Source organism: Eurosta solidaginis, chromosome 5 (assembly GCF_040869045.1).
Source record: "Eurosta solidaginis isolate ZX-2024a chromosome 5, ASM4086904v1, whole genome shotgun sequence".
NCBI lineage: Eukaryota > Metazoa > Arthropoda > Insecta > Diptera > Tephritidae > Eurosta > Eurosta solidaginis.
Genome location: NC_090323.1, coordinates 125870665 through 125890824, shown reverse-complemented (window position 1 = coordinate 125890824; position 20160 = coordinate 125870665). Strand labels below are relative to the sequence as shown.

The 20160-nt window shown below is 39.2% G+C and overlaps 1 protein-coding gene across 1 annotated transcript in view; it reads left to right on the top strand.

Annotated features, from left to right (window-relative positions):
- Dscam4 (Down syndrome cell adhesion molecule 4) overlaps window positions 1-20160 on the top strand; it is a 2049237-nt gene that overhangs the window by 174505 nt on the left and 1854572 nt on the right.

Sequence of the window (20160 nt, the reverse complement as noted above, 5' to 3'; positions counted from 1 at the left end):
AAACCGACACCAAAGAGCGAATGACACTTTGCAGGAGTTTGCCTCGGATGTTGAAAGGTTGACTCATCTTGCAAATGCGGACGCACCTGTGGAATACACCGAGAGGGTAAAAATCCAGAGTTTTATAAATGGCATACGGGACGTGGAAACGAAGCGAGCTACATACGCAAACCCAAAGCTCACATTTGCTGAAACGGTATGGCATGCATTGACTCAGGAAACGGCCTCACTATTGAGTAAACCAGCATACAAAGCTCATCGTGTGGAAGTGGAAAGACCAGATTGGGTAGGCACAATTTTGGAAGCACTGAAGGGATCACAACAGAAAAATGCCGGAGTTATTAAATGTTTCAAGTGCGGCAATTCAGGTCATATTGCACGACATTGCAGCACCGGTCCCAATAGCTCCAACAATGTGGGTGGCCGTAAACGCAGAGCTGAAGGAGATGAGCAAATCTCCAAGTCCACTCAATCGTTAAACTAAAGCGAGTCAGTCGCAAGGGGCGACAGCTGGCTCCCTCAATTTAATGCCCCATAATCTCTATCTCACAAATTGGAGGAAGGTCAAACAGTCTTACTGTCGGAGGACATGTGGATGGAAAGGAACGTTTACTGACTGTAGATACGGGTGCATCTCATTACATGATTCGAGCGGATTTAGTCAACAAGAAGATAAGACCATTGCATGGAGCAAAATTGCGCACAGCCACTGGAGAAGACACCACGGTTCTAGGTGAAGTAGCATGTGAAGTAGCAATTGGGAACGTCACGGTAGTACACAAATTTATAGTGGCAGAGATTGTTGATGAAATCATAATTGGAGTGGACTTCTTAATCGACCAAGGCATCAAGATCGACATGCAAAGCAAGACGATGCGATATAAGAACATGGATGTACCACTTAATTTCGGCTACGAGAGAGGCTACAGCAGTAAACGAGTGCTGGCGGAAGAGAGTCAGCGAATACCACCAAAATCCGAAGCAGTCATCTGGGCAAAGTTTGATGGAGATTGTGGGACAAACTAATTGTGGGTTGTCGAAGCAGCAAACAAATCAGCACTGAACATACTTGTAGGAAAAACCCTGGCTATGACAAAACAAGATGCACGTATTCCGGTAAGAGTACTCAATGAGTTCAAGTCACCACTCAAACTGACTAAAGGAGCTATTTTGGGAAGATGCCAAGAGACTGAAGTAGTTATTAACTGTGAACAGCTCCAGGAACAAGTTTCAGCTAGTAATACTGATCTTTCAAATGACCTCACGGCATGGACGCAGTGGCTAGAGGAAGCATATCCGAGTAGGGCAACACAACTGCTCCTAAAGTACGCAAACATATTTGACCAGGATGGTTCTAAACCAGGCCGCACCAAAGTTGTGAAACATCAAATTGACACTGGAGATGCGAGGCCGATCCGTCAAGCTCCACGTAGTGTTCCACTGGCGAAGCGGGAAGTTGTGAGTCAAATCATACAAGAAATGAGCGACAGCTGCGTCATCAAACCATCAGCTAGTCCATGGAGCTCACCGGTAGTACTTGTAAAGAAGAAGGATGGAAAAATGAGGTTTTGCGTGGACTACCGGAAGTTAAATGACGTAACGAAAAAGGATAGCTACCCATTGCCAAGAATTGACGACACTCTGGACTCGCTATCTGGTACGAAATGGTTTTCCACGATAGACTTGAAAAGCGGCTACTGGCAAGTGGAGTTGAAGGAGGAAGATAAAGAGAAAACAGCCTTCAGTGTCGGTGATGGTCTTTGGCAATTTACAGTGATGCCTTTTGGACTTTGTAATGCACCAGCTACTCTTGAGAGACTCATGGACCAGGTACTGAAAGGACTACATTGGAAAACATGATTGGTGTACCTGGACGACATCATCGTATTGGGCAAGAATTTTGATGAACATTCTAAGAACTTGGAGGAAGTTTTCCAAAGAATAGCTGGCGCTGGTCTGAAGTTAAGTCCCAAAAATGTGTGCGCTGTTTAAAAAGGAAGTAAATTATTTGGGCCACAAGGTAATGACAGAGGGCATCTGCACTGCGAACGAAAAGATAGAGGCTGTAAAGGGTTGGCCAAGACCACAGAACCTACATGAATTAAGAACTTTCCTTGGGGTGTGCACATATTACCGTCGATTTGTACCAAATTTTTCCAGCGTAGCCCATAGCCTCCATGAGCTTACAAGAAAAAATAAATATTTTGAATGGAAGAAGGAGCAAGAAGTGGCTTTCCAAACATTGAAGGAGCGTTTGTGCACTGCCCCAATGTTAGCACATCCGATTCCAGGGGCACCATTTATTCTAGATACAGATGCGAGTGGATATGCTATAGGAGGTGTTTTATCACAATTGGTCGATGGACAGGAGAAGGTAGTTGCATATTACAGCCGTTCAATTGGAAAACCAGAGAGGAACTATTGCGTTACACGGAAAGAGCTGTTGAGTTTGGTAGAGTGCATTAAACATTTCCACAAATAACTCTACGGTCAGCGATTCCGCGTCAGGACTGATCACGCAGCGTTGAAATGGCTTCTGCAGTTCCGTAATCCGGAAGGACAATTGGCACGGTGGATCGAGCGACTAAAAAGCTATGACTTTTCCATTGAGCATCGAAAAGGTAGTACCCATGGAAATGCCGATGCAATGTCACGAAGACCATGTAGTTTGGAATGCAAGCACTGTTCAAGGGCCGAGGCTAAAGAAGACATTATAGATGTCCGGCTAATGACTATAACATGTACAGATGGATGGGACAAGAAACAGCTAAGAAAGTGTCAGCTAGAGGATACAGATCTGTTACGTGTTATGCAAGGGCTCGAACAAAACGAAAGACAAAGCAGAGAGGAGATGTCAGCAGAGAGTCCCATTGCGAAGTCATATTGGGTACAGTGGAGGAGTTTAGAATTGATATCCGGTTGCTTGCATCGAGTATGGGAGAGTGAGGATGGTCAATGCAAGAAGAAACTGATAGTTGTTCCCAGGAAGAGGATTCCTGACGTGCGCAGCGAGCTGCACAATGGTCCAAGTGGAGGTCATCTTGGAATCACGAAGACACTCGGAAAAATTAAGCAGAGATTCTATTGGGTTGGTTGCCGTCAGTCGGTCACCGAGTGGATTGCCAACTGCGGGGTATGCAGCAGAGCGAAAGGGTCCAAAACCCGAAGTCATGGCCAGATGAAGCAGTATATTTCAGGTGCACTATTTGAAAGGATCGCCATGGATGTCGCAGGTCCATTTCCTACTAGCAACCGCGGAAACAAATACGTAATGGTGGTTATGGATTATTTCAGTAAATGGCCAGAGGTATACCCAATCCCAAACCAAGAAGCAGACACAGTGGCAGAAGTGGTTGAAAACGAATGGGTTGCAAGGTATGGTGTACCAATGGAGTTACATTCTGTCCAAGGCAGGAATTTTGAATCAGCTGTGTTCCAAGAAATGTGGAAGAAGTTGGGCATTCGAAAAACACGGAAAACTGCATTGCATCCTCAGTCCGATGGTATAGTGGAACGCTTCAATAGAATATTGGAGGAGAATTTAAGGAAAGTAGTATACAAGTACCATAAGGACTGGGATACACACATATCGTTATTCTTGATGGCCTTCCGATCGGCAGTACATGACACAACGGGCCAAACTCCCGCAAAGGTTATTTGTGGCAATGACCTTCGACTGCCAGCTGATTTGAAGTATGGGATAGATTTCGATGCGGAGAAGAATGTCAAGAAATCCACTGGTGTCTTGGAAGAAGAGCTGAGAGAGATACACGATCTAGTAAGGCAACGAGCAAAGATTATGAGTGACAAGATGAAAGCGCGGTACGATAAAGCAATTAATTCGGAAGGGTTTCAGGAAGGAGATTTGGTGCTGCTATACAACCCACAACGAAAAAAAGGGTTGCCCCGAAATTGCAGTGTAACTGGGAAGGCCCATACAAAGTTGTAAAACGGATCAACGATGTAGTGTACCGCATGCAAACCATTGGCAAACCACGAACCAAAATGAAAGTGGTTCATTTGGAGAGGCTAGCAGCGGTTAGATCGAGAGATTTGTCTAATCGGGACGATCAGACTTAGGTGGAGGGCAGTGTTACGAATATTAGCAAAACTAAGGAGTGCTGCCGTCTCTAAGCCGATGCTAAGCAGTGACGTGAATGCACATCAATAATTCAATCATTATGTATCTACATAAACGAAACAATAACTGCGTCTACATATATGTACCATGTACGTATACGAGCAGCGGAGAGTCAATGCACTAACACATGCATATATCTGAGATACTCCTATAAGTATGCAATGAGAAAAACTATAAAATTGTGCAATTGTAGTTACAGCTGAGAAGTTTGAGAGCTCATGGACAATGCTAGCAGATTCTAGAAGATGCGAACGAGGAAACCAGAGAGTATAAAAGGCCGCAGATGTAGAGGCGCTGGAATTCAGTTTGATTTGATTTGTCAAGCAGTTTCGATTAAGACGATATCTAGCGAGCAATAGCAGTATTATTTTGAATAGTAGAGTTTCATTGAGCTATCAATCAGTGTGGTTATTAAGCAAGCTATTCGTTGCACAGTTTGAGTGTTTTTGTGAAGTACTTTAATAAAGGCCATTTTGCATTATTACAAATTGGAGTTATTTATTTAACAGTTTAGTGATACGAACTTAGCAGAAGGGCAAATAAGAGGATTTACAAATAAATTCGTTACAGTATATTTTAAACAAGTTGAAGTTAAACCACTTCCCAAGTTTCACCACTTTACAAGTATTTGCTAATGCACTGTCCCTTTTTCCCATTTCTCGAAGCTTTTGATAGTGGGTGCGGATTGCGACCAGTTTCAATTCCAATATATATACATTTTTTTAAACACGTGCTTGATATAAATAGTTCAAAACTCTGCATAAGATGTGCCCCTAAAGTAAGACAGTCTCTATGTTATCAGAAAGCTCCTTAAAACTCGAAAACAAAAATTCAAAGCTCGGACGATTGTTTTGAATCCCTAGCGACATTTTTTCCTCATGTTGCATTGTCATGGGGTTCTGAAGTATCGTCTTTGTTCCAATAACCTAGATCTGCGAAAAGTTACTCAAATGTCGGGCGCAAGATTCCACATGTTGCAAATGGACTTTTTAATATCTCGATCCCTAATGCATATAGAAAACTCTTTTATCCTCAGTATTACAACCTTATAAAGCCAGCAGCTCCGTTCAAAACTTCAGATCTCTGGATTATCGAGAAGTTTCTTAAAACTTAAAAGCAAAATTTCCAAGTTCGGACGATATTTTGAATATTCACGATCCCTGGACCACCAAGAGAAAATTTTTAAATTTATGTTGCATTGCCATGGGGTTCTGAAGTATGTTATTAGTTTCAAGAATAGTAGGGGTATACGGGAAGTTACCAAAATATATCGCAAGATTCCGCATGATCTAAATTTGTTTTCTAAATATCTCGATCACTTACTTACTTACTTAATTGGCGCTTAACCGTTTAAACGGTTATGACCGTTCTACAAGGCGCACCAGTCGCTTTCTGCCAACCGGCGCCAATTCATCACACCAAAGGAATTTAAATCGTTTTCCACCTGGTCCTTCCAGCGTAGTGGGGGCCGCTCTCTACCTCTGATTCCATAGGCGGGTTCCGATAGAAACACTCTCTTGGCCGGAGCGTCATCTTCCATTCGCATAACATAGCCTGGCCAGCGCAGCCGCTGCTTTTAAATTCACTGGACTATGTTGATGTCTGCGTAGAGCTATTACAGCTCATCGTTAAATATTCTTCGGTACTCGCCATCGCCAACGTGTAGAGGTCCATAAATCTTTCGAAGAACTTTTCTTTCGAACACTCCCAGAGCCGCTTCATCTGATGTTGTCATGGTCCATGCTTTTGCGCCATATAGCAGGACGGGTACGATAAGTGACTTGTAGAGTATGATTTTCGTTTGCCGAGAGAGGTCTTTACTTTTCAATTGCCTACCTAGTACAAAGTGGCATTTATTGGCAAGAGTGATTCTTCGCTGGATTTCAATGCTGATGTTGTTGCTAGTGTTGATGCTGGTTCCTAAGCAAACGAAGCCTTTTACTATTTCGAAATTATGGCAGCCCACAGTAGCGTGGTTGCCAAGGCGCATATACGCTGAATCTGCGATATTAAGAAGGCTGATTCCGCGATAGTTGGTGCAGCTTGCAATATCCCCTTTCTTGCGGACTGGGCAAAGAATACTTAGATTCCAATCTCGATCACTGGTGCATCTAAAAAAGGTTTTTATCCAAAGCTTTACAATATAATGTTGCCCATAGCTTTGTTAAAAGTTTCAGGTCTCTGGGTTATCGGTAGCTTCCTTAAAAGTCGAAAACAAAATGTTTAAGGTCGAAAGATTTTTTGAATTTTCCCGATCCGTCGACCACCGAGGAAACTTTTCTCTCATGTTGAGGAAACTTTGCATTGCCATGGAGTTTTTACGTATGTTATTAGTTTCAAGAATAGTAGGGGTATATGGGAAATTACTCCAATAGCTATCGTAAAATTCCACATGATGTAAATGGGTATTCTAAATATCTCGATCACTGTTGCATCTAAAAAAGGTTTTTATCCAAAGCTTTATAATATAATGGAACACATAGCTTTGTTAAAAGTTTCAGGTCTCTGGGTTATCGGTAGCTTCCTTAAAAGTCGAAAACAAAATGTTTAAGGTCGAAAGATTTTTTGAATTTTCCCGATCCGTGGACCACCGAGGAAACTTTTCTCTCATGTTGACTTGTCTTCAGATTCTGATGTGTGTTCCAAGTTTCAAGACTCTAGCTCCCCGGGAAGCTACTCAAAAATGTATTGCTAGATTCCCCAGTTTTGTACTGAAATTGGTGGAAATACTTGATAAGAAACTAATATAAGGGAAATAAAAAAGACAGCCTACACATTTTTGTGATTACCGTAGTATAAATGTGACAAAAAAATAAAATTTGGGTACATTCCCTTATATAAAACAAAAATAAAAACATTTAAGCAGCAATATATCGGCACTCTGATGCTTTCGGGTGTACCCTGACTGTAGTAGCAATATAGAAGTATTACATATATGTGTTGAAGCTAGCAGGTGCAAAAGTCGTCCCCCATTAAACCATCTATAAAAAAAGGCATTTCGAGTGTAAGGTGGAGTTAGCAGCTTTCACCGCATCGTCGACGATATCTTGAGTTAAGATAAGCTCGTGTACCAGATTTGGTAAAGACATCTCAGTTTGTTCCCAAATTATGGTTTTACTAATGGACTCTACTTTTCTGAATTTAATCATGTAGAACATCGACTCTGGGTAAAGTATCGAGGTAAAAAATCGATACTTTACTAACTACTTGGTAAAAAGAATCGAATATAAAGTACTCGAGTATATTTTTGGAAAAGTATCGATACTACTCACTTGGTACTAGTATGATTCCGTCAGTAGTTAAGCGTCGAATAATTATGGGAAGTACTTTAGTTTCATTTAATTAAGTAGACAAAATATTCGCAAAGAAATCTTTTAGAAATTTCTTTAAAAATTTTTAACACATTTTTAATCTTTCAGACATTTCTTAAGAATTATTCAGATATTTCTTTCAGAGATAATGGTAACCATTTTGTCCAAATTTGCAATATTTTTCCGATATTTTTACAGACTTGAAGATATATGCATTAGGGCAGCTATCGATAGTGGCGTTATTCGATAGTTTCAAAAATACTATCGATAATTTTCGATATTATCATACATTATAGTATTGTAAATTCATCCCCGAAATAAATGTGTTAAATATATATATATGTATAAGGGTGGTTCCTATAAATTAAGTAAGCGAGTTTCTGTAACCTCACCACTTCATTTGGCAATACCAGGTTCGAAAATTTCACATGTATATTTTGGTCCCTATTAAAGTAGGTTTAATTATATCGTATAGGGGTCAAACTTACAAGTGTCCTAGCGAAAATTGTTTTCTCTGATGTTGCGTTGTCGTGGAGCTCAGGAGTATGTTCTTAGTTTCAATAATCTAGTTACGTAAAGTTGGTCAAATAGCTATTCGAACATTCCACATGTTGTAAATGGACTTTCTAACATCTCTAAATATCTCGATCCTTGTTCCGTCTAAAAAACTCTTTTATCCGAAGTATTACAACCTAATAAAGCAAAATTTTTGTTAAATGTTTCTGATCTCTGGGTTATGGGGAAGTTTCTTAAAATTCGAAAGCAAAATTTCCAAGTTCGTTTTTGTTTTTTAAATTTTCACAGTCCCTGGACCGCTCTGGAAAGGTTTTTCCCCTTATTTTCAATTATCATCGACTTTCAATGAGTGTTTCAAGTTTCAAGAAGTTAGTTCTCCACGAAGTTACTAAAAAATGGATTGCAAGATTCCCCAGTTTTGTACGGAATTTGTTTCAGAGATAAGGGCAACCCAGTTTTGTATGGAATTTGGCGGAACACATTAAACGAAACAAAAATTAAGGAAGTAATAAAAATAAGATAAAAAATGTTTACTTTATACAAATGGACCAGAAGAAATGAAAAATTTCCTTTAAACAAAGACATAATCTTCCTGAACTTTGATATTCAAATTTTAACATAACCGCTGCAAAAATTTTTGGGACGCACTAAATTACAAAGGTGGAGCATAATGCTGAACTTAGCAGTGGTGTAGTGAGGGGAGGAGGGGAGCAAGGGGGCCATCTTGAACCGGGCGTTTCTCACAGGGGGCGCCAAATGGTCCGCAAAGCAGAACTTCCTAGACTAAGTATTTGTGTTTTTATTATAACTCATTCCTGGAAAATATTGATTTCTGGACTCTTTCTATACTAAAAAATCCATGCATATATCCGGAGCACTGCGACAGGTTGTGGAATTATACAAAGCATATGGGGAAACCCACCAAACTTTGGCTTTTTTGGAGAAAACATTTTGTTTTTGAAACATGGTATCACGCAAATATCTTTTTGTTAGGAACATTGAGGGGTAAATTGGAGCTATAGTGCATCGCCGTTAGTCGTCTTACATAATGCCTCAAAAAGATATAGTCAAAAGATCGAGGAAAAAATATATAAACTGAGGTCGCAATGTTAAATATACATTCATTTCAACACTTCTGTACCGATTATATAGAAATTTTAACAAAATATGGATATATATGCAGCTGTTAGCTATGTAAAATTTTTTTGATACACGAGGCCCGGTTTTGTAGATATCGGTAAAAATATAAAACCGAATAACCGTCAAATATTTTTGACTGCAAAGTTTGCAACACATTTATTTTAACACCTTTCTACTAATTCTTTTAAAACTTTAAAAACATATAGATATGTGAACGAAGTGTGTTTAAATAAAAAAGTTTTAATACCCGAGATGCGGTTTTGGAGATATTGATAAAAATATAAACCCGGAAAACCTTAAATTTTTTTACTTATTTAAATACTTCTTAACCGATTTGTTGAAATTTTAACAGGATGTACATATATATGTGGGGAATATTTGGTAAAATTGTGTTGATACCCGAAACACGATTTTAGATATCGGCAAAAATATGAAACCGGGTAACCGTCAAATATTTCATACCCGTTTGTTAATTTTTTCTCTACACCACAGTAGTATACAATCAATTGCCTCTTCATGGAATACTCACGCAAGGAAAGTTATTGATGTTTGTACGTGGGACAAATATACGAAATTTTCGCCAAAAATTGGCAATCGTCAAAAAGTGTAGACAATAACATTCCTTGCGTGAATATTCCAAGATGAGGCAATTGATGGTATACCACTGTGGTGTAGGGAAAAAATTAACAAACGGGTATGACGTGATAAAAGTAAAAGTGTAGCTGTGCCCACAAAAAAACATGCTCCTGAAAAACATTTACACAACCAAGTGCTTCCACTTTTCTGCCTCTACCTTCAAAACTAAAAGGGGCACATCGAATTTGAAGCCAGGTATTTTTAGTCCCTGATAGGCTATTATTATGCATAATCCAAATTTCAATACTCAGTTGCCTCAAAAAGCTATAAGCAAAAAACTGTCAATATTGAAAATGACAAAAAAAAAGTATCGCTACTTTGATTGACGATAGTTTTGAGTATTGGAGGGGCACATTAATTTTGCTCATACTTTTAGAATCTCCGTCTCAACAACAACATTCAGTTTAAATTCCATAGCGTTTCAGGGATGCCTCAAAATTTTATCGCAAAAATTAAAAAACAAAAAAACAAAAAATCAAGGGTATCGCTTGAAAAAGTGTAAAAATCGACGTTTTTTACGTTTCGAAGTTCTGCAAAAACTTACTATCAATTTCTTGATTTTTAAAATCATCAGATCGGATAGTCAAAGGGTCAAACTTAATGTCCTTGTACTTTTTTCTGCCCTTAAGTTTTTTGCCCGTCTGTAAAACCCGAGTATCCAAAAAAGTAAAAAAAATAAATAAATAAAGAAAAATAAAAGTTTTTGGGATTTGCCCATATACTTTTTTCTCACGTTCAACGTTATGATGGGAATTATTAAAAAATGCTTTAACAAAAGCTGTCAAACGTGAATCTGAAACACGATGGAGCGCCAGAATACAAGTGGTTAGCGTTATCATGGATGGGCTAGAGAATGTAGTAGAACACTTAGAACAATTAGCAGAGGACACTAACACCACAAGTGACGCCAAAAGCGAAACTACAATTCTGTTGCAAAGTATACTAAATTTTAGTTCCATAACATTACTTCATTTCTGGTATGAAATTTTAAGGAGGATTGCTCGTGTGCAGCTCAGATTACAAGATCCGGGGATGAATTTTAGATCAGCATATCATGATCTTAAATCTGACTGAACTATCCGAAATTCGAGACACTCTCTGTGAAGAAGCAATAGAAAAAGCGAAGTCTCCTTGTGAAAAATGGGATACTGATATAGTAAAACGCGTAAAAAGGCGCCGCAAAATGCCCCGAGATTCGGCTAGAGAATTTCTCGCGTTATGAAAGGTGTTCTTGATCGTGTCCAATAAGAAATACGTACAAGATTTACATGACTAAATGACCTTATTTTGAGATTTGGATTTCTCTTAGACGTTAGAAATTTGTTAAGCAAGGATAATAATGAGAAGGAAATTGTAAGAACTTGGGTGAATTTTATAATACAGATTCCGATGGAGCAGAACTTTTTATCGAAATATTTGATTGCAAAATATTACTTCGCAGTAGAAAAGAAATTGATCCTAAAACTCCGTTAGAATTACTTACTTTTATAATATCGTATAGAGAAGATGTTTTTCTAAACTTGCGAGTGGCAGTTGAAATACTCTTGACTATCTCAGTATCAATTGCTAGCTGCCAACGTTCATTCAGCAAATTAAAACTGATTTCGACATATCTACGATCAACGATGAGGCAGGATCGCCTAAGTGGCCTAAGGTTATTAAGTGTGGAAAAAGAAAAATTTGAAATGATACATTTTGATGATATCATTGATATATTTGCTTCCTCAAAGTCAAGCAAAATGTGCACATACATAAATAAATAAATAAAAAATAGATATAGTTTTACTAATGTATTATAATCATATTATTTTTAAATATGTATTTGAGTCTAGTTATAGATGATATATTCAGCCCATGATAAAAATATAGGAAGGTAAAACCATTCTCTCTTCTCGGCAGCCATAATGATTTTTGATTTTTAAAAAATTTAAGATCTCTCTCAAAAACTTTGTGGAAATGCCAAACCAAAAGATACACGCAAAAATTTTAGCAGATTTGGCTTTTACAAATGCCCGATAAAAAATAAAATAGACCGAAAATTAGGTACGCATTTTTTTTAGTTCGGTTTTATAGTTTGCTTTATTTTTTTTTTTATTTGTACGATTTAACCATGCATGGTCATAATTTGCTTATACCAGCATCCAGACTACTTCCATCATTAGAGATGTTGCAGGTCTTCGCATCTGGACGATTAACCTAGTCCAATTGGGGGATATCAGAATGTGGAGGCTGCATTTTTCCGACACCTTTTTCCTCCACTTTGGCGTTAAGTGGGACATCCCTATTTTGTTTTGATGACATGCAGAGAGTAGCGCACATATACATTTTCCTGTTTATCATCGCAGAATTAGGCGGCGTAGTCTTTCCCGTCCGTCCATGTATGGTTATTATTTTTTTTGCAAAAATCTGTAGCCTAAGTTAATAGGCTAGAACACTCAGGAAACTTTTAATAAAATCCTCTAAACGGGGTCCAAGGAATTGAGCTGTTTCAGTATGGTTTTACCAAAAAGAAGTTGCTATTACAGATTTTTGTTCCACATTGCAGACGAATAGATGATGTGTGCCATACATCGAGATCGAAGTTGGGGCAGAGTAACGCGCATATCTTTCGGAAGTGTGCATTCTTCTTCGGCGATGTCTGCACAGGCGGGAGCCTGACTTTTGTGGAAATCACAGACTCTGCGATCGTGTTGCTCTGGATCATACTACACCAGATCTCGGCATAGGGCTTATGCAGATGCGTCTTATCTGCCTTGGCGGCGCAGCTACATCAATCAATTGTCTTTTGGGATACCTCGGTGCTCAGACGTCTTAAGAAGATATCCCTTGGCAGTTCTAAGTGGGAAATTTAGCCGCCCCTCAACTTTCTCCGTTGCAGCTATTTGAGAATTTTTATACATCCAACGCCACAACCAAAAGTTGTTGGTGTTCCACAGTAGTAATGTTATGCCATTGAAGTGGCTGTCCAGTTGTTGTGTTATTTGCAATGTCTACGCCGTGAACAATATGACCGTATGTACATTAAATCAGTGCCAAGTGCTGTGATGTGTAAAATTTTAAGTGAAAAGGGATATAAGTGTTTATTTTGCAGCATAGTTTTCTTTTGTTAATTCCAGTCTGCATTCGCATGGCCATGAAGCTGCCGGACAAAACTAAGTTCCTCATCAAAGCCTTTCAAACCTTTCAACAGACAAATCTCTCGATCTAACCGCTGCTAGCCTCTCCAAATGAACCACCCTTCTATTTCATGGTTTCCCAATTGTTTGTATACGGTAGGTGACATCACTGATCTTCTTCACAACTTTGTAGGGGCCTTCCCAACTGCACCGAAATTTTGATGGAACACCTTTCCGCCGGTGAGGGTTGTATAACAGTACCAAATCTCTCTCCAAGAAACCTTCCGAATTATTGTTCCCATCGTACCTGCGTTTCATCTTACTACTCATTACCAAGGTTCGTCCCCTCACACTCTGTTTTCTGGACAATGAACTACTTCGAAGGGTTTGCGTTTGACTGATTGGCTTCGGATGATCAGTATCGTGTTGACGTTTCACAACAGTAGTGTGCGCTGGCTTGAAACCACCCTTGCATTCTTTCTGAAAAATTCTTTCAATCATTTTAGTGCATCGATTAGGGTTTGTCAATGCCAGTATTTTTGTCGCAGGTACCTTCGATTTTGATTTGTTTGGCCCATTCGTTCCATCAACCCTTGCCCGATCTACTTCCCTTGACTTTTGTGGTATCTGTCGAATCTCCTCCACCAGCACTCGATTACTGCTGAATACTTTCTCCAAACTGAAGTTAAGTGGCACATCCTGGTTCTTGTAACGCATAGCCCTTCTCTGCATATCGATCTTGATGTCATGGTCAACTAAGAAGTCCACTCCCAATATGACTTCATCAACAAACCATGACCTTCCCAATTAAGACTTCACAGATCACTTCTCCCCGGACTTGATTATACTCGCCAGTGACCGTACGCAACCTTGCTCCAGGTAATGGCTTTACTCTCCTGTTGACCAAATCAGATCGAATCAACGAATGAGATGCCCCCGTATCTAAAGTCAGTACACGTTCTTTGCCATCCACATTCCCTATGACGGTAAGACTGCTTGATTTCCTTCCAATTTGCGACACAGATATCACAGGACATTCAATATCTGGGGCAAGTTTTCGATCTTTACATCTGACTCGCTCTTGCTTATCTCCTCCAGCTTTACGTTTACGGGCATCCAAGTTGGAACTACTAGGACCGGTGCTGCAATGAAGAGCAATGTGACCTGGGTTACCGCACTTGAAACATTTGATTGCAGCATTATTCTTCTGTTGCGTTCCATTTAAAGCTTCTAAAATTGCGTCTACCCACTATGCCCTTTCTACTTCCACACAGCGTGCTTTGAAAACTGGCTTACACAGAACCGACGCTGTTTCCTGAATCAGAGCATGTGATACCGTTTCTGCGAATATTGGCTTTGGGTTTGCGTATGTAGCTCGCTTTGTTTCGACGTCCCGTATGCCATTTATAAAGCTCTGTATCTTTACCCTTTCAGTGTATTCCACGGATGCGTCCGCATTTGCCAAATGAGCCAACCTTTCAACATCCGAAGCAAACTCCTGAAATGTCTCATTTGTTTTTTGGTAACGGTTTAGCAACTCAATTTGATATATCTGTTTCCTATGCTCGCTTCCGTAACGTCTCTCGACAGCGGCCATGCTTCATAACTGTTCCTTTCTTACTCTAGAATAGTCTGTAAGATTTCAGCTGCAGGCCCTTTCAATGCCACGAAGAATGCAGAAACTTTATCTTCAGCATTCCAGTTGTTCACTGTTGCGGTCTTCTCAAATTGTAGCTTAAAGACCTGGAAAGGAACAGAACCGTCAAGGGATGGTGTTTTTACCTTTGGATTACTCGTTGAAACTGCTGGGCGATTTAGTTGCAACTGCTCGATACGTCCTCTCAGAGCCCCGATTTTTTCCTCAAACTGTAAAATTTTTGTATCTTGTGCCTCCAACTTCGAGGAAATACGCCCTTCTTGCTCTTCCAGTTGAGCACAGATCTGCGATGATATCTGTGCTGAAATTTGCGCCGATATTTCGGATATTCGTGCCTCTTGTGCTTCAATCTTCGCTGTTATACGGTTCTCCTGCGATTCCAGCTGAGATGACATTTCTGAAATACGCGTTTCTTGTGCTTCAATCTTGGATGTTATACGTGTCTCCTGGGATTCGAGATGGGATACCATATATGTCTTCTGTTCTTCCAGTTGAGATGACATATATTTCTTCTGTTCTGCCAGTTGAGATGTAACTGTCCATGTTTGAGAAGATATTGCAGTCAAAATCGTGTTCAAGTCTGTGCTCGTAATTGTCTGTGATGTTTCGTTTATCTCTTAAATTTTTTTTGTTGATTCTTCCACATCAGGATAAAAGACATACTCGTCCACATCAATTCCTTGCGACTCCATTACCTCTCGTAGCCGTGCTTGAAGTTCGATCTTATTGCCGGTTGTATTCAATCCACGGTTCTCCAACTCCTTTTTCAGTTGTTGGATCTTTAATTCACTCAACTTTGCCATGTCCAAGTTTATTCAAAATCTTCGGAATTTATTCAACAATTCCTCTTCTGACACCAATTGTAACGAGTTTAGTGCAATTCCACTTATTTGCAACCTTCTACTTACGTTCGAATTACTAAACTGTTGAATAACTAACTCCACTATTCAATAATGCAAAATGGCCTTCATTCAAGTACTACTACTTCTCGACAGATAGCGTGCTTAAATCAAACTCATTGCTGATTGCTCAGGTTGCGCCCTTTTATACTCTTCGATTTCCTCGTTCCATAATTCTAGGCGTTTCCAAAATTTACTTAGTTACCAACTATAAAATTATAACTCCAGATGCACGCGTATAGCTTCTCATGTGCGCATGTATATGTGAGTGATACTTGCACAAAATAATTGTCTACTTTTGGGAGTATCTCAGATATATGCATGTGTTTGTGCGTTGCTCTCCGCTGCTTGTATGGACATATGTGTAGACATAATGATTGATTCGTTTATGTAGATACAAGTGACTGCTTGCTTTATTGCTGTCGTGGGTTCATTTAATTAGCATCAGGCTAGTGATGTGAGTATCACTTAATGTCACTAATATTCATCGAAATATATATATATATATATATATATATATATATTCTCCCGTTGTTGCATTGTCTATTCCCCAGAACTACAAACTTATATATGAGGTTGCAGTTTTGTACCTCAATAAAAAGTTCCTTAAGGCTACGTTAAGATCGAACGTAATCGCATCGCGTGATGCGACGAGAATCGCTGTTAGCGATAAATTATAATAGTGCATATGGAGATGTTTATGACAAAGCGATTTAGCGTAAAGCGAATTGAGCGATTACAAGCGACAAAAGCGACGAAAATTTGTAACCAAAATATTTTGATTCAGTTGAGCGAAGCAATATTGTTGCGAATATTAGCAACACTAAGGGGTACTGCCATCTCTAAGCCTATGCTAAGCAGCGCCTTGTATGCACATCCATAAATCAATCACTATGTATCTACATAAACGAATCAATCATTATGTCTACACATATTTACGTATACGCAGCTGAGAAGCAACGCACAACCACATGCATATATCTGAGATACTCCCGAAAGTATGCAATGAGGGAAGCTATAAAATCGTGCAATTGTAGTTACAGCTGAGAAATTTGATAGCTGATGGCCAACTAGTAGATTCTGGAAATGGAAGCGCCTAGAAGATGCGAACGAGGAAATAAAAGAGTATAAAAGGCAGCGACAGATAGAGGCGCTAGAATCAGTTTCAGTTTTGATTAAGACGCTATCTGGCGAGCAATACTAGTGTTATTTATTGTGAAGTACTTTAATAAGGGCCATTTTTCCATTATTCAATATTGGAGTTATTTATTCAACAGTTTAGTGATTCGAACGTTAGCAGAAGATTGCAAATAAGGGGAATTGCAAATAAATTCGTTACAATATGGATGTTTTTATTGAAAGGGATGGTTTTGAGGACTCCCTCGGGGTAATTTGGGGTCGTTCCGGGATCTTTTTGGGGACTCTTTCGGGGTAATTTGGGGGCCATTCCGGAATCTTTTTGGGGACTCCCTCAGGTCATTTGGGGGTCATTCCGGGATGGTTTTGGGGACTCCCCCGGGGTCATTCTGGGATGGTTTTTGGGGGCTTTCGGGGTCGTTTGGGAGTTATTCCAGGATTTTTTGGGGAATCCCTCGTGGTCATTTGGGGGTCATTCCGGGATGGTTTTGGGGACTCCCTCGGGGTCATTTGGGGTCATTCCGGAATCTTTTTGGGGACTCCCTCAGGTCATTTGGGGTCATTCCGGAATGGTTTTGGGGACTCCCCCGGGGTCATTCTGGGATGGTTTTGGGGCCTTTCGGGGTCGTTTGGCAGTTATTCCGGGATTTTTTGGGGAATCCCTCGTGGTCATTTGGGGGTCATTCCGGGATGGTTTTGGGGACTCCCCCGGTGTCATTTGGGGTCATTCTGGGATGGTTTTGGGTACTCTTTCGGGGTAATTTGGGAGTCATTCCGGGATATTTTTGGGGACTCCCTCGGGGTCATTCCGGGATCTAATTATAGACTCTTTCGTGGTCATTTGGGGTCATTTTGGGACCTTTTTGGGGACTTATTTAAAGTTGAGGATTGAGGAAAATGGGCAGCTATTGCAGCTGTAATCCATCCGCAATTCCAAACTCACTTGATAGGTTGCCTCTCAACCGAAGCACAGAGAAGAGTTAGCTGCCCATTTTCCGCAATCCTCAACTTTAAATAAGTCCCCAAAAAGATCCCGGAGTGACTTTCAAATGACCCCGAGGGAGTCCCCAAAAGCATCCCGGAATGACCCCCAAATGACCCCGTGGGACAGCCCAAAAACATCCCGGAACTATCTCCAAAAGACCCCGGGAGAACTCTGAGGGAGTCCCGAAATGGCCCCAAAATGAAACCCGAAAAACCCCGGGAGGATCTAGAGGGTGTCCCCGAAATTACCCCAAAATCCTTGGAATACTCCCCAAAATCATCTCAATATTACACTTAGAAGCGTCAGAACTACACGCGCACTTGTTACGCATATGGGTATATTTTCAGGGCATCTCGAGGGTTTATTTTTTTATTTTTGAATAACTGAATTAAAAATTGAAATTTTATTGTTATTCCATATTTTTTAAATAAAGAATAATAACTCAACTCTTTACACAAAATTTACAAAAATAAGAATTACCGATTATCATGACTCAGGATATTTTGAATAACGATAAAATGTTATTCATTGTTCCAAAATACTTGAATCAAAAATAACTTGTAATTCATCACTCAAGTTTTCTTGAATAATGAATAAAAATTTATTTTTTATTTTTTCGTCAATCGTTATTCAAATTTGTTGATAACGCCCATCCCTGGTACGTGACAAGCAGTGTTTGTGGAATTTCCGTCATGCAGATCGCAATATAATTAAAAAGCTTGGGAGGATGTAGAAAAAGAATGCGGTTTAAAAGGCTTTGAATGTAAATTATGGAATGCATAAATATTTTCTTTCCTTGGCGATTGGATGCACTTGATTTTTTTTTATGCATGCTTTTTAAATATTTTTTTCGTAACAAATACCTATTTTCTAATAATAAAATTTTACGAGTTAATGTACGCATGTTGCTTTCTCTACACTGCTACAACGTGAATAAAAAGATGTTGAGTTATATTGTTGAGCATTCCATCGCTTGCGATTTCGCTCTACTAGAAACACGCAATCGCCAGCGATAATGCTAGCGAAAATGTAACAAGAGATGGAGCGTTTATTGTCGCATCGCGCGATGCGATTACGCTCGATCATAAACGTAGCCCAAAACTTGATCGCGAAATTCCCCAGTCGGTATCAAATTTTTACATATTTTGCATTATCATCGTTTTTTTAACTATATATTAGGTACCTACATACCACATTTTCAACTGCGATTAAACTCTGAACCACCTTTTAAATTACAGGTCTCTAGCTCGTAAATCAAATGAGTTTGAGACGTATTCACAAAAATTTCTCTTATTACGCTATTGTAATTTTATTACGATGGAAAAACTGAAAGGAATTAAACATATTGGCTAAATCTGCCGAATATCTCTTCAGATATCCTTCTATTTTTATACTCATCGTGCTTTGCACACAGAGTATATTAACTTTGATTGTATAACGGTTGGTTGTAGAGGTATAAAGGAATAGAGATAGATATAGACTTCATTATATCAAAATCATCAGTATCGAAAAAAAATTTGATTGAGCCATGTCCGTCTGTCTGTCCGTTAACACGATAACTTGAATAAATTTTGAGGTATCTTGATGAAATTTGGTATATAGGTTCCTGTGCACTCATCTCAGATCGCCGCCCACTTTTAAAAGAAGGTAATTTAAAAGTTTTGCAAGCTGTAATTTGGTAGTCGTTGAAGATATCATGATGAAATTTGGCAGAAACGTTACTACTATTACTATATATGCGCTAAATAAAAATTTGCAAAATTGGATGAAGAACACGCCCACTTTTCAAAATTTTTTTTTTAAAAGTCAAATTTTAACAAAAAATTTAATATCTTTACTGTATATAAGTAAATTATGTCAACATTCAACTCAGGTAATGATATGGTACAACAAAATACAAAAATAAAAGAAAATTTCAAAATGGGCGTGGCTCCGCCCTTTTTCATTTAGTTTGTCTAGAATACTTTAAATACCATAAATCGAACAAAAATTTACCAATCCTTCTGAAATTTGATAGGGGCATATATTCTATGGCGATAACTGTTTTCTGTGAAAATGGGCGAAATCGGTTGAAGCCACGCCCAGTTTTTATACACAGTCGACCGTCTGTCCTTCCGCTCGGCCGTTAACAGGATAACTTAGGCAAAAACCGATATCTTTACTAAACTTAGTCCACGTACTTATCTGGACTCACTTTACCTTGGTATAAAAAATGGCCGAAATCCGACTATAACCACATCCACTTTTTTGATATCGAAAATTACGAAAAATGAAAAAAATGCCATAATTCTATACCAAATACGAAAAAAGGGATGAAACATGGTAATTTGATAGGTTTATTGACGCAAAATATAACTTTAGAAAAAACTTTGTAAAATGGGTGTGACACCTACCATATTAAGTGGAAGAAAATTAAAAAGTTGTGCAGGGCGTAATCAAAAGCCCTTGGAATCTTGGCAGGAATACTGTTCATGGTATCTCGAAAAGGCCTTCACATATACAACTAAGTGCCACTCCCTTTTAAAACCCTCATTAATACCTTTAATTTGATACCCGTATCGTACAAACACATTATAGAGTCACCCCTGGTACACCTTTATGGCGTTATCTCGAAAAGACGTT